This window comes from Eptatretus burgeri, chromosome 13 (genome assembly GCF_056783735.1).
Source record: "Eptatretus burgeri isolate ZD-2024b chromosome 13, Ebu_testis_v1, whole genome shotgun sequence".
In the NCBI taxonomy this organism is placed as follows: domain Eukaryota; kingdom Metazoa; phylum Chordata; class Myxini; order Myxiniformes; family Myxinidae; genus Eptatretus; species Eptatretus burgeri.
Window position 1 is genome coordinate 3,959,443 of NC_140973.1, and position 16,145 is coordinate 3,975,587.

The 16,145-nt window shown below is 42.1% G+C and overlaps 1 protein-coding gene across 10 annotated transcripts in view; it reads right to left on the minus strand.

Moving 5' to 3' along the window:
* LOC147013689 (zinc finger protein 385B-like) overlaps positions 1-16,145 on the minus strand; it is a 543,756-nt gene that overhangs the window by 181,959 nt on the left and 345,652 nt on the right. The window lies entirely within an intron of this gene.

A 16,145-nucleotide genomic window follows, 5' to 3' on the forward strand; every position in this document is an offset into this window, starting at 1 on the left:
TCCAAGGCAAGGTCGAATCCGACTAAAACTGCCATCTGTTGAGGTGCTGATAGAAGGCACTGTAAAACACACGGTCCTTAGGAGATGATATTAAGCTAGCTTTTCCATCTGGCACTTGTGCAGATTAACAATCTCCTGATATCACTTCAAATGAGTTCACCTTGTGCCAGTAAATGGTCTAATTTTGACATTTCCTTCACCTCTCGAAACACAACAGCAAACGGTTGGAGAGCGGGGTGCTGTATCAACAACTTAGCTGCGCCCTCGTGGCTTGCACCCTTCTCCAAACCATACCTGGGTGCTGATTATAGGATGAGGAAACAGATTTTACATCGACACAACTGTGGACATAATGATCATGCAACCAGCAGACCAATAATCAAAATTAGTCAGATATGCAAAAGATTGATGTAGCTATAGATAGAGAAACAGAGATAGATAGATAAATAAACAGATAGACAGATAATGACACAGACAGATAGACAGACAGAAAGAGAGATACAGAGATAGACAGACAGACAGACAGACAGACAGGTCAATGGATGAATTTGTATATAGATATAGATAGACAAATATACATATACACAGACAGACCAACAGAGATAGATGATAGATAGATAGATAGATGGATCGATGGATAGACAGATAGATATTTAGCACAAAACATGGGAAATTAATTGATTCACTCTGTCTGTGTGTCTATCAGTCTATGATGGAGGAACTCCGAAATTTTTCTCATTTAATTTGAATGAACTGTGTTTAACATATGAAATCTTATTACACGGACCGATGCACAATGATTCCTAGAACATGGACCGGCTTGTTTGCATTTCCAAAAACATGGCAGTTTAGTATTATTACTTTGGCTCTGAATTCGGCAAAAATTGTATGGAGTCTCGTCATGAGCGTGAATGTGCACAGCAGGGTAAAGCATTTGATTCAGTCAATCTCTCTGCCTTTCCGAGAAAAAAAAAATGAAAATCATTCCAAACTCACTGTTTTTAGGGATGCCATAATGGACACAAACAACAGGCATGAAGAACTCATGTAACGTGTAAAATAAGGTGTACCAGACTCGGTGGCTTTAAATGGTAAGAGCATCCACTCAGAGTCTCGGCGGTCAGTGGTTCAAACCCCATCTGAGTCACACCAAAGATTTTTCAAAGACTTTAAAAATGGTGTGCGATGCCGACTTGCTTGAAGCTCAGCATTTAAAAGCACACAAAATGGACAAACAACACTGGGAAGGCAATGCCAAACCTGCCACTATAAACCTTGCCGAGAAACTGCTTCGGCAGTGCCAATGATCTATAAAGAGTATAGTACATCAAATAAAAATAATAAACAAAAAAAAGCAATCAGAGATTGCAGACCCTTGCCAGGACTTGTTTTGTCTCGTGTTTGTGTAGTTTTGTGTGTCGTGTATTTTGTGTACTGGAGTGTTACATAATCAATGAGACATAATTAGAACTGCCACTTTATAAATGCAGGCAGTGATGACCGAGTTCCAAGACATCCCACTTTGATGCAACCCTGCAATGATTGGACACCTGACCTTGACCAATGACGTTTAAAAAAAAATATTCTTCGTTATTCAATTGAATTTAGAATGGGATTAAAATAAATTAAATTCAAATCAAATGAAAGACCAAATAGATACAGTCCTTCATTGGAGTAATCAGAAGGAACACGAACAAGCAAAAAGAAAAGATGAAGTCATCAGGAGGAACCTGGATAGGATTCGCATTTCAGCTGCTACTCCTCTACCCTCAAAACTCATCCAGGCACAGCCAAGTGAGCTTTATTCAAAAACAAACAAACAAACAAACAAAACAAACAAAAATATATATATATATATATATCAAAAAGAACCCACATCAAAAAATTAAATAATTCTGATTGCCGCACCATATGTCCGATGAGGTTGAAATTTAAACCGTCTATTCCACATCACTGCTAGATCATAATTTTTAAGTTTCACATTGATTGATTAAGCACGGTTCAAGAGAAATAATTTTTTTTAAAGATTTTTGCTCAATCCAATATGGCTGCCAGACCATGTGACGTATCATTTATAATTTGTGAAGACCCTGGTATCCCCCAAGGCTTGGGGAACATTTGTGTGAAGTTTCCCTTCGATGTGTCCAGCCGTTCTGGAGAAGAACATTTTTTCTTAATGGGTTTCAGGGTAAATCCAATATGGCTGGCAAACCATGACCTATGATGTCATATGTGTGAATGTTTTGTTCCTCATGAAGAGGCGGTCATACATGTAAAGTTACGCCTCGATCTGTTCAGTCATTTCAGAGAAGAAGGTTTTTGAAAGCAGAAAAAAGGCTGCCAAATCACGTGACTGTTGACGTCATCAATTCTTTTTCTGTGGATCAATTTATCCAGAGATGACGCAAAAACTTTCATACTGATCGGAAGTAGCGCTCTCCATATGCAATTATGATGTCATAACAAAAGCACCGATGACATCATTTAAAAAAAAATCACATTTATTCCCCATGAGTAGTACTTGCCATGTGCCAAGTTTAAATTTTTTTTCCTTGGTGTGGTTTCAGAGTTACAGAGGTCCAAAGTTTTTCGGTTTTTCCAACATGGCTGCCACACCAAGTGACCTATGACGTCGTAATTATGATTTCAACATTCTCCATGAGTAGTCGCCCCGATGGTGAAAATTTCGCCTCAATCCGACAAACAGTTGCGGAGAAAAACACAAAAGATCTGTGAGGACAAACAAACAAACAAACAAACAAAGGAACCCAAACGCAACACCTCTCCTCTGGCGAGGGTGAAAAGAGAAGGTGTATCCAAAACGAATCAACGGCGGTAAAACTTACAATTGAATGGGGGTTTTTTAAGTTGTTTTTTTGCACCGCTTTTAAAACTTTTATTAAATTTCAATTTAATTATATATTTCAACAGTGGTTAACACAAATCACCTTATTTGTAATTCCAAAAACCTTGAGTTTAGCAGTACTTGGAAAAATTGTACGCAGTCTCGATCAATCAAATTTTCAGCTCGTGCGCTCAGGGCAGAGGAACACTGAGAATCATAATAAAATGGCGGCTTCGAGCGAGGCAACGACTGAGCTAATTTCATCCAAATAAAAAGGCAGCGGGTAGCCCTTCCCACGTCATGTCCTTTTTCTCAAGACTATGCAGTGTAAGGTGTTATATGAACTGTCCAGTGATCGAATGATCCGTCAGGGATTCAGCAAGTGACCACATTTAACGCAGTGTGTTTCACAATTACACGATACGTATGTCGATTGAACTCGGCTGAACAATAAGTGCATTCAGGAATAATTTCACAACAGACGCCCACACATTTCAAACACGAGGGATAACACTTTTCATAGCGCATAGAGAGAACACAAATCAAACTTATCTCTACCATTATGACTCAAGAGTCAAAGGCCCTCTTTCTATAATGCTACACTACCCTCGCATGATTTGAATACATTGACAATGGCCTGTTCAAAGGTGTAAAATTAGAGAGCCAAAAGGTTCAATGTAAATGACTAGCACAAGTGCTTCCACGGTGAAATTAATACCATCTCAAGTCAAGCCAGTGCTGTAACAATTACAACCTGTTACAATCCATTAACCTCCCTGTCTGTTTTTTTTTTTTTACTTCAATGGAGCTACCTCCTGATTTGTCATGTAGAACTCCAATGTAAATCAAATATGGAGAGGCAATTTTCTCGAAACAACGAACTGGAGCACAAGGATGTAAAATGCAGATAAATGCTGATTAAAAAAAAACAAACAAAAAAAAAACACACAAATGGAATCTCACAACATGCTTTTGGCCACAGTTTAAACCCCATGACGCCCCAGTATTTCTTCCAGCGCCCACTCTTCAACTAAAGCTTCAACCAGCAAGTAATGACGGTGGGGAGAAAATGAGACCACACTTAACGCTTTTGTTCATAAATCGCACTGTTCACGAAACTGTCCGTATTAATTAATGTGAAGGAAGAAAATCTTACGTTGCCAATTGCACGTCGCTTGGTATCGAGTCGAGGGCACAAAATGCAAGTGGCGATGATGGTAGAGTGCATATAAATAAATAAATAACTCAGATATTCCAGTATCAGTCCATTGGATTACTCTTGAATTATCTGGCATCGTGTTGTCCAAGATTCCTTCTGTGATCACAACCCCCCCCACCCTCCGACCCACCAACACCGTGCTTTGCTCCCAATCTACCTTATTCTGCCCTTTTGTTGTAAGGTCTTGCTGTGATGTTGTATATCTATTAGAATTAAATTTCTTTTGATCCACTTTGGTGGCCCACTGTTGTTGGTCTGAGCAATCTTACAAGGCTCAGTGCAGTTACAAACTGGACGTCGAGGCTGCTGAAGCTATTCAGCTCCACCATGCGTGATTCTACATTCAATTTTAGAATCAGTGACCAACAACCCCGAGAGAACTTTAAATTCCATTACAATTGTAATCATATATAACAGCTCATTTAACATATCCTTCAAAATGTGGAGGCTCTGCACCTATAGGTATGCAGCAAAGGGAAAGTAACAAGTATAACAAATATGAACAGAGACTGAAATACAGGCCAGCAGCACGACAACAAATGAGTGTTAATGACCGATCCGTCAATTTTTCCTTGAAACACAGCTCTCCATCACCGGCATAAATCGGTGTGCTCACCCGGACGAACGTGTTAGTGATCACCTTCACATCACAAAAAAGCATCTTCAATTACGCCTTCAAACATCATCTCCGCACACACGCTCAGTGCTCGCGGTTCCACATGACAATTATTTCAGCCATTTGATTTGACCACCAAGGCGGTGGAACAAAGAACACGTGGGGGTTTCTTTTTGCAATTTATTTTGCTGAAAATAACCACCGGATCTCTGTGAATTCAACTTGTGGCAGTTCAAATACAATCGGCTTTTCAAACATTGCTGTGGCCAACATCAAACAAAGTTTTTTTGCGTAAAGACGAGGTCCACAGAGCGTTGCAGGCCTGTCAGGAGCACCGAGGCATAATCCGGATCTTGGACCTTTGCTCGTCTTTCCTCTGCACAGCTGAGGCCACGCAGAAAGGTGTGTACCGGTAACCATTGTTTGAACACGACATCAATTCATGAGAAAGGTAATTTGGCTGTTAATATTCCGATCAATAATGCACGTCATTAGGCGGTTGGCATCGCTTTGGCTGTTGTGTGGTCAAAAAAAAAACATTGGCTTATGAAACAAGCGACTACCCTGAGGCTTTAGCGGGCAAAAAAAATTGCCAAAAGATAAAATATTTCAGTCACGGATCTTAAAAAACAACAAATCACGTGTTCAGTGCAGCTTGTGGTCAGTTCTATACGTGGATGTCACTTCATATACAGGTCATCATCACTGCGTGCAGGTTTACCCAGGTGTGCTCTCATCCACTGTAAGATTTCACTGTAAGATTTCAATTTTGCAAGTTGAATATAATAGTGAAGCGCTACCAGTGCATTACCATTGCTTGTGAAATGCTTCTTTTGACATCTAATCATGTTTTAATAAAATCTGTCAGTGGTCCGTGAAACTCTACTATGACATGTTAAACATTAAATAAAACGTTAAAATCCATTAAATTGTTGTAAAAATACATAAACAAATGAATAGCCGGCATTCATTGATATCGCTCAGAATCATGCATCAAACCTCGTCAACTCAGATTCAGCTATACAGGGCCAGGCTGCATTGGTGCTATGTATGGGTGGTTTAAATGTACAATAATAAATGTCAGGGTGTGTGTGTGTGTGTGTGTGTGTGTGTGTGTGTGTGTGTGTGTGTGTGTGTGTGTGTGTGTGTGTGTGTGTGTGTGTCTCTCTCGTCCATAACTCTAAGACATGAAACCTAGCAGCCCCAAACTTGGCATGAATACCAAGGTAGTGCATGAGTGGAAATTAGGTATTTGGGCTAATTAAAAAACCCCTTTTGAAGATAATTAACAGCTTACCTCCATTAAAGGCTTATCGTCAGCTTCCCTCCCTGGTCAGCTCAACTTCACCAAGCAGAGGTCTTAGTCGCCATTTTGATTTTGCCTCCTAAAAATGCCTTGCCTTGGAAATACGATATACTCTCACGGACTAATTAAAGTATCGAATCAAAACATGATTTCGGATTTGAGGATCGGATCTTGTGGACTAAATAAGTGTTGACTGACTCTGACTCTCTCTCTCTCTCTCTCTCTCTCTCTCTCTCTCTCTCTCTCTCTCTCTCTCTCTCTCTCTCTCTCTCTCTCTCTCTCTCTCTCTCTCTCTCTCTCTCTCTCTCTCTCTCTCTCTCTCTCTCTCTCTCTCTCTCTCTCTCTCTCTCTCTCTCTCTCGTGCAGCCTATGGCTGCTGGTTGTATCATTGGTTTGGACGTGGCGATGCCGCTGATGCAGTGTCCCCCTTACCAGTACACCGTTACTCATTTTGCCAACCTCGGAAGGAATGCAGGCTGAGTCAACCTCCTGGTGTATTAATTCAGCGGCCAACAGGGTTTGAACTCAGGACCCTAGGATCCCAAGCCACCACCGTAACCACTAAGCCAACACCAGGCTTAATAAGTGTTGAAATCTGGAGTGAAATATGAAAATTTGAAGAAATTATCAATTCTTATAACTTAGCATATAAGCGTATTGATTTAAGGGAGGCAATGCTTCAACCTCCATATTTACATAAAACATGTGAAATGGCTAAAGCTTTAAAACTTTACTTTTTCAAATGTTTCGACAATTATACAGAGTGAAGAAAAGATTCAGGAATATGGCCGAAGTGTAACTTCATTGTGTGTAACAAAAATCATTTGAAAGCAGGCGAAAGCTCCCGTGGCGTGAGAAATGGGCATGGCGACCGTGGCTCGGTTCTCCGCGGTGAAATCCGCCAAGTTTGGAAGGCAAAATAGATGAGGGGATTCGAATGAGTAAAGCGAACTACTGAGTTCAAGAGAGGAGTGAAAAATGTTTTCAGTGGCTATATACAAAGCAATGCATCACCAGTCCACAGCAGGATGGCTGAGAGGTATCCACACTCCCTCCAAGGCTGTCCAGCCTCGGTTTAAATCCCGACCAAGCTATGAACTGTCATCACGGTGTTTTACAGGCAGGATTATTAATCAATGTGTGTGCCGTCCCTTAGATGGACGTTAATCTCAGTGTCGCATCTGCCGGAATTAGTTGGAAAACATTTAAGATCCCTCCATGGTGTTCTTCACGAAGAGTAGGGGAGCTACCCCCGGTATTCTGGCTGAATTCTAAGTTCCTACTCTAACCTACAGGGACACTGCATCAGCAGCACTGTTACACCCTCAAACAAAGATGCTATTCACAGCCTCGTGCTGCACAAAAAAAAGATGACGACCAGACCCCTATGTATAGTATTTTACTGCAATAATATTTCAATTAATTAACTCTGAAAAATTTCCACTCAATTGCAAAAATTAAAAAAACAATAGATTTTAATTTGTATACCCACAGTGCCTTCAGAAAGTTTTCACACCTCTTGACATGTTCAGGGGGGTTAACCTGGACGACTAAAATTCAGGCTGTAACATAACATTTTGTTGCCTTACAGCCTGAATTTAAAATAGATTGAAAAAAAATTTTTTTGTCAGGGATCCACACAAAATAACCCATAATGACAAAGTGAAAACACGTTTTGAGAATTTTTTCAAATTTATTGACAATGAAACACAGCTAATTTACGTAGGTATGCAGCCCCCTGAGTCAATACTTTTCAGAAGCGCCTTTGACAGCTATGACAGCTATGACAGCTTCGAGTCTTCTTGGGTATGTCTGTCCAGGCCCGACCTGGATAAGCAAAATGTTTGTCTCTAAGTATGTGCTCAATTGTGGTAGTCCAATAGATGTACGTTTTATCCCGGACAATGCGGGTATCACTGTGGGAGGAGGGAGGGAAAGGGTGCAGGTGAGAGGAAGGAGGCGAATCGGTGGGGTGGGAGGAGGGAGGGAGGAGGTGGGAGGAGGGAGAAGGGGTGGGAGGAGGGATCAGGTGTTGCCTGACAATGCCGGGTACCTTTGTGGGAGGAGGGAAGGGAAGGGTGACGGTGGGAGGAGGGAGGGTGGGGTGGGAGAGGGAGGGGAAAGGTCAGAGGATACCCCAAAGTTTCCTGGCAATGCCGGGAACCTTTGCTCGTAAATAAATAATTTAAGGTGGTACCTTGGAAATGGAGATGTTAAATTGTATTTCCATGAATAAAGAATTCAGGGAGGTATGTATGTGCCAATAACGGTAAAGTGCATATGCAAAAATAAATAATGAAAATTGTGTGTTGGTACTGGAGATACTGTAGTTAAGTGTAAAATAAATAAATAATTGTACATAGAAGCTCAGACAATCCTGCACTATTCTCTCCTGTAATAATATTTTTTTCCAAGTATTCAGAAATAAAATCACGCATTCCATAAATTTTGGCTCAAATCCGAAAATGATTTGACGTGCCTCATGCCCAGGTATTATTGCATACATTTACCGATAATGAAAGAAATGCATCCAGTTATATTTGAGTTGAGGCTCCGGTTGGACCGACAGCACCCAAAATACAAGCTCCCAGCTCGATTGATGTCGGGCCAAGCGGGTGTCAATGCGTCGCTGCATCCGTGTGACAAAAATAACAATTCAGACACTTGCTCGGTTATTTCCCTCTGCCACCGAAGGTGGACAGAAGTTATATTTTCAACCCTGTTTGCCTGTCTGTGAGCAGGATATCTCAAAAAGTTATAGACGGATTCGGATGACATTTGGTAGACAGGTTGGATGTGTGACAAGGACGAACTGATTCGATTTCGGTGAAAATCCGGATCTGGAAAGGAGATTTTTAAAGTGATTCTTCACCATTGAGAGGTAGGGCCAAAAACGATATATAGCATGATATCTCAAAAAGTTGTAGATGGATTCGGCCGAAATTTGGTGGACACATAAACTGTTCAGCCTGGCAGAGACACGGTATGTGCTGTACCGAGTACCTTTTGACTTATCTAGATGATCTTTTTCACACACCAGGGTATTATATGTGCACAAGGAGACACACACACACACACACACACACACACACACACACACACACACACACACACACACACACACACACACACACACACACTCAGTCTTACTCATTCCAGAAGGGACATGAGAGCTATTGTAATCAAACACACTACACAGTGCCTGTAGAAAGTCGACACTCCCTTTCAAAATTTTCACCTTTTCTTGCCTTGTAGCCTGGAATTAAATTGCATCAAACCAGACTTTTTCCACCTCTATTTACACATTGTAACCCACAACATCCAAGTGAAAAACAAATTCCATAAATTTCAGAAAATTAATTTAAAATACAAGACTAGAATATGTTGGTTGGATATGTGTCCTCCTCTTGAGTTAATATTTGGTGGAGGCACCTTTTTAAATTTTATCAACATACACATTGTCAAGACTCAGAGGGTGTAGGGCAGCTCAGAATCATGACGAACCCCAATCCTTATCCCTGTGTCGTAAGAGGCGACCAGGGTTGCGTCAGGAAGGGCATCCGGCGTAAAACCTGTGCCAAATCAGTATGCGGATCATAACGGATGATCCGCTGTGGCGACCCCTAACGGGAGCAGCCGAAAGTCGAACAACAACAACAACAACACAATGTCAAGACTCGTATAAGAGCCAAAAATCAAAAAAATTGACAGCAATTACAGCTGTCAGTCTGTTGGGATTGGTCTCTACCAACTTTGCACACCTTAATTGGAGAATATTTGCCCATTCTTCTGTACAAAACTGTTCAAGCTCAGTCGAGTTGTGTGGGGAGTATGGATGGACAGCAATCTTCAAGTCATGACACAGAATTTCAATTGCATTTAGGTCAGGGCTCTGACTGGGCCACTCAAGGACATGTATATTTTTGTTTCCGAGCCACTCCAGTGTAGTTTTGGCTATGTGCTTTGGGTCATTGTCACGCTGAAAGGTGAATTTACATCCCAATTTTTGGTTTCTTGCAGAGGGCAGCAGGTTTTCCTCTGTGATTTTTCTGTATTTTGCTCCATCCATTTTCCCTTCTATCCTGACAAGTGCCCCCATCTCTGCTGATGAGGAACATCCCCATAACATGATGCTGCCAACACCATACTTCACAGTAGGGATGTTGTTCTTTGGGTGATGTGCTGTGTTGGGTTTGTGCCAAACATAACGTTTTGCATTTCAGCCAAAAAGTTCCATCTTGGTTTCATCAGACCACAAAACGTTTTGCCACATGGCTTCAGAATCTTGAGTGTTTTTCTGCATTCTTCAAATGGGAATCAAGGTGGGCTTTTTGAGTAACAGCTTCTTTCGTGCCACCCTACTGTACAGGCCAGACTTGTGGAGTGATTTGGATATTGTTGTCCCTTGTACAGAGTGACCAGTCTTTGCCATTGAGGCATGTAGTTCTTTCAAAGTTGCCATTGGCCTCTTGATAGCCTCCCTGATCAGTCTCCTCCTTGCTTGGTCTTCCAGTTTGGAGGGACTGCCTGATCTCGGCGGGGTCTTGGTGGTACGATATGCCTTCAACTTTTTAATGATTTCTTGACTGTACTCCAAGGGATATTCAAGGCGTTTGAAATATTTTTATACCTATCCCCTGATCTGTACCTTTCCACAACTTTATCCCAGAGATCTTTTGAAAGCTCCTTGGTTCTCATGGTTTAGTCTTTGCTGTGAAATGCATGAACCAGCAGAGGAAACCTACAGGAACAGTTGATTTTATTCTGAAATTGGAAGTTGTGGGTTATGGTGTGTAAATAAAGGTGGGAAAAGTCTTATTTAATGCAATTTCATTCCAGGCTATAAGGCAACAAAAGGTGAAAAAGGATGTTTTTCACCTTCAAGGACCGAAAATTAATTTGGGAGTTCAACATGGCAATGATGAGCCAAATGGCCTCCTCATTAACCTTGTTTGAGGTCGTTTTGAAGCCTGCCACCACTAGTTAGACTGAGTGTCATCCTGTGAAGGATCTGGATCATTTTTATATTAACTTCCTTTTTGTACACAGAAAATAAATATTTAAAAGCAACACGTTTGATTCTCGACAGAGCATCGACCTTCGAATGTGCAGGTACAGTCCAAGCCCCGCCATTTTTCCCATCGAGAGAGTCACATGACATATGGTGCTCAATTCCCAAAAGTGCCGAACGTTATTTCTTGTCTTAAATCAATTTGATTATGAATTGAAAGTTTTATTACGACTTTGACCTTCCGTGTGTGAAAATAAATACGGACAGAAAATTTCTGGGAAATTGGTACAGGGGTTTGGATAGGCCTACACATAAGGAACACTTCCATCCCAACTGTAGTTATATCGGTAGTATTTTTCCAGCTAAATTACCCCTCCCCCTCATATCACTGGTTAGGAAAGATGCATTGTGAGTGTAGTTAGAGTTATCCCAGTGTTCTTTTCCTCATTCCAAACTCCATTCCTCTTCTCAAACTCCATCCTGAAATATTTCTAATTCTCCATCCATCCATCCATTGGGACCATACTCTGTGCAGAGCGTTGGTGCTGCCGAAGCAGTCTACTGGGTTACTGGGCACAATCCTGGATGGATCGCCACTCCGACACAGGATACCAGGAAGCTGGTCCTCATTTTACCGACCTCAGAAGGTTGACAGGCTGAGTCAAACCCACCTGGTAGTAATTCAACAGCCAAGTAGGATTTGAACCCAGGACCCTAGGATCCCAAGCCCACCACTCCAGCCATTAAGACAACACCAGGCATGAACCATACAAACCCGTCAAGAAACACTTCAATGGTATGTACCAAACACGATGTCCTCTGTAGCGTAACAAATTCAGCCATGCCTTGGCGGTAACATAAACATCTGGCTCATTGTCCTGTCCCTTTCACGCCACCGAGGCATCAGCAGCCTGCCCCCCACCACCCCCCGCGCACACACATTCCTGCACCCAATCACGATGACTCGATCACAGAGTGCCTGCCAATCAAGGTGGCTGGATTGCGGAAGGCAGACGGGTGAGAAGACAGAAGACAGGGCCATAAAAATGCCTGGCAGAGTCGAGACAAAAAAAGGAGAGTGAGAATTTGAGAGTTCAAAGAGTAGTGGTTGAAGAGTTTGGAGGAGTTCAGAGAGGTTGGTTGAGCAGTTCTGAAAGAGTTCAAGGTGAACCACGCCAAGTGCCATACCTTGGGGACAGCGGAACGAGCGCTAAGGACACCACAGAATGGGCGCTGAGTACAAAGCGGAATGCGCACAGAAACGTGAGCTCCCAGGAGTGGTCACCACCTCCTCACTGACATTACCTCCTATGCTGACTTCATTAAATCCAACAACAAACTCTCGAACATCAAGAGAATCAACAGTGGTTCTCCTCAGAGCTAAATTATCTCCTGAGATGCCTTACTCACAAACTTTACATCCACCACCTGCGCTATCACCCAAAATGTCCTGGTGTTCGAAAATAATCTGTAATGCGCTGCAGGAAAAAGGACCTCATTAGTGTAGATAGATCGTACATGCAACAATTTTGCCAGCCAATTAAATGGTGCTCAAGGAGGTTGCCGTGTTCACTTCCCCCTCCCCCACCCCCAACCCCCCCCACCCCAACCCCCCCCCTGCCCCCCACTACGCCTGTGGTTTGAGTCAATCTTTTATACACTGCAGAGCATAGAGTAAGGCCCCCTTTACACTTATACACTCTTTTATACACGCCAGAGTAAGGCACTCCAGAGCATCGTCAGATCGCTTACACAAATTTTTATCTCTCAAATGTTTTCAACCTGTATTTATTTTGTTAAGACAAAGTGTCAGTCAACTTCAATATCATATTAAAATGTGGAATTTTGAGTCTCTTTGTCTGTCTGTCCTTTTGACCACGATACATTTGGACGTTACTTGTCCAATCTCAACCAAACTTGAGAGACACTGATCAACCACAGACTCGAGCGTGGCGTAGAATGTGTCCACTGTGAAATCACTCTCCTCAGTCGGAGCATATAGAGAGATCAGGGAAATGAAACCCAAGGAGTGACGAATCCTGAGTCTCATAATATGCTCGTTCACCGGTGTTACGTCAATTATCATTGGAGTCAGGTTATTGGGCACAGCTACAGCAACTCCTTGGGAATGGTAACCATCAGAGTGACCAGACTAAGAGTAGGTGTAACCACCCACCATGATCTCACCACTATCTGGTCTACGAACCTCAGAGAGTGCAGCAATACTGATGTTCAAACCCTTGAGCTCAGATGATAACAGAGACAGGTGATCATCCTCTCTTCGGGATAGGACATTCCAGGCATCCATCCGAAGGGACCGCCTCAGGTTAACCCAATTAGACCGCCGTCTGGTGAATGACACAGCACCACTCCGACACACACACACTACCGCAATCTGACCCTGGATGTTTACCCCATGCTTTTCCTCCTATCATTAAGGAATGGGGGTTCTGAAGGCTTTGCCCCAATCCTCTCATCCGGCGAGCTGCCTTGCGAAGGGCAGCATCACAGGAGCTCCCACAAAGCGGGTTTTCGGTTTTCTTTGCGCTTTTAGTGCGTTTTGCAGAATGAAGGGTTTTACGGTGGCCGCAGTGCAAATCCTGCCACCAACCTCCGAATAAAAAAGCAACCCAACTGCAGGAGGACGTCCGCAGACACATTTGGGCACCAGATATGGATGGCTGTTGGCTCACAAGGAGTTCCTCCGCCCTTTGACAGGTTTTTTTTTTAATCTTGCCGGGTGTCCGTATCCATAGACCCTCATGACCAGGAAACCTGGTGGGAGAGACAGTTTAGTCACCGACAACCTAACCATGAAACAGGTGACAACAGTTTTACATGATACCTGTAGCAAGTCGCAGATCAAATCTGGCCTGGCTTTAGCTCTATGGACAGGTGGCAAGAAAGAAGCCATTACTGAAAAAGACCCATCTAAAAACTCATACTGAGTTTGTGAAAAAGCATCTTCGTGATACTACAGGCATGTGAAGAAACGTTCTGTGGTCAGAAGCGCAAAAATTGAACTTTATGGTCTAAATTCATAGCATTACGTTTGGCGCAAGCCGAACACTGCACATCACCCAATCAACGCCATCCTCTATTGCCAAGCACGTTCGTGACAGTATCATGTTTTGGGGCTGATTTTCATCAGCAGGGAGTGGAAAGCTTGTCAGGATCAAAGTGACAATGGACGGTGCAAAGTCCAGGAGAATCCTTCATGAAAACCAGCTTGAGTCAGCCATGATTCTGAAACTGGGGAAAAGAGTCACATTCCAGGACGACAATGATCCGAAGCACAAAGCTTAAGCCAAACTGGAGTGGATGAATAAGAAGAAAATAAATGTTCTTGAGTGGCCCAGTCAAAGTCCTGACGGGAACCCAATTGAACATTTATGGCGAGACTTGAAGACTGCAGTCCATCGATGATCCCCATCAAACTTGGCAGATCGAGAGCAATTTTCACATGAAGAATGGGTAAAGATTTCACCCTCTCACTGTGTAAAGCTGGTAAAGATCGACCCACAAACACTCACAGCAGTCATTGCTGTAAAAGGTGCTTCCATCGAGTACTGACCTCAGGGACCAAATACTGTACCAACCAGTGAATTTTGTACATGTTTTTTTTTACAGGTATTCCTTACATGTAAACTCCTTCAACGATAACAGTATTTAGTTTGATCCCTTCAGTTATGTATAAAAAATAGTTTATTTGGAACAATTGTTTCTACACAATTCATCGAAATGTGAAATTATTGTTCGGGGGGGGGGGGGGGTGAATACTTTTACAGGCCTCCGTATATACCTGGAATGAGAACGGTCACATTGTCTTTTTATCATTCTCCAAAGAATCTTTCAAAAGCTGGATTCTCATTTTAAACATGATGTTGTTATTCTTGGCATTAATAGGCCCTCTTAATTAAGGAAAGTGTGTTTAGCGAATTATGTGATTGGTTCGGCTAAGTTTGCAATTTACAAGTCGAGGAAGACAAAAATTTAAAAGGATTGTTTCTTCTCATAATGTGGTACTTACCCTTAAGGCTCTTGTTCATGAAACTCAAATACCGTTTTTATAAAATGAAAAAATCATTCAACACTCGACAAAGAATAACGAGTTTTCAACGAAGCCTTTTGCAAAATTGATGATGATGATGATGATTCTTTCATCATTTCCTTTTAAATCAATGTCTCACTGCATTGATCATCAATGATGTCCTCTTCCTTTTTGATGAACAAAACTGATTTTTGTATCTTTGTCATAAAAGGAAGGAGCAGTCAGTCAGTCAGTCAGTCAGTCTCTCCATCTCACTCTATCACTTAACTCTTCCTTCCTTCACCCCAACATTATTCATTCAATATGTGGGGGAAACACATTAGTGCTACTCTATTGACAGAAATGAGTAGATATCTCTGTAAAAGGAGGCTGCTCAACCTTCCTGTGAAGTGATCCTGCAGATGCCAGCACAGAACCGTTCGCGATGCATCCCTCACAATACCATATCATGCACAGAGAATGCAATGACCAGAAACTAATGATGCTACAAACATGACAATTAGGTATTTTAGTCAGAGTACTGGTGCACAATGGCCTTCTTTTTTAAGATACCATGCAATTTTACCCTCCACAAACAAGTGCTAACAGAGAGGAGAGCAGGGATAATATCAACTGCAAATGATAGTTAATATTATTCACTGCATACAAAGTACGAGGATAAGATTCCGGAGTTGGATGCCATTCCATTAGAAACTAGAAGGGTACTCGGTAGAGCACATACCTCCGCCACATAATGCCTGATCCATGAGAACATATCGGGCCCAATACATTTTTGAAATATCATGCGGCAATCGTTTTTCAGCCCTATCTCACAATGATGAAGAATTGCTTTAAAAAATAAATAATTCTCATATCCAGATCTGGATTCGGATCTTCACCAAAATTGAATCAATTCGTCATGGTCACACAACCAACGTGTCCACCAAGTCTCATCTGAATCCGTCTGCAACCTTTTGAGATATCGTGCTATATATTAGTTTCGCCCTATCTTTCAATGGTGAAGAATCACTGAAAAAATCATATCCGGATCCGGATCTTCACCAAAATCTAATCAGTTCGTGCCTCGTCACACACCCAACCTGTCCACAAAATTTCAT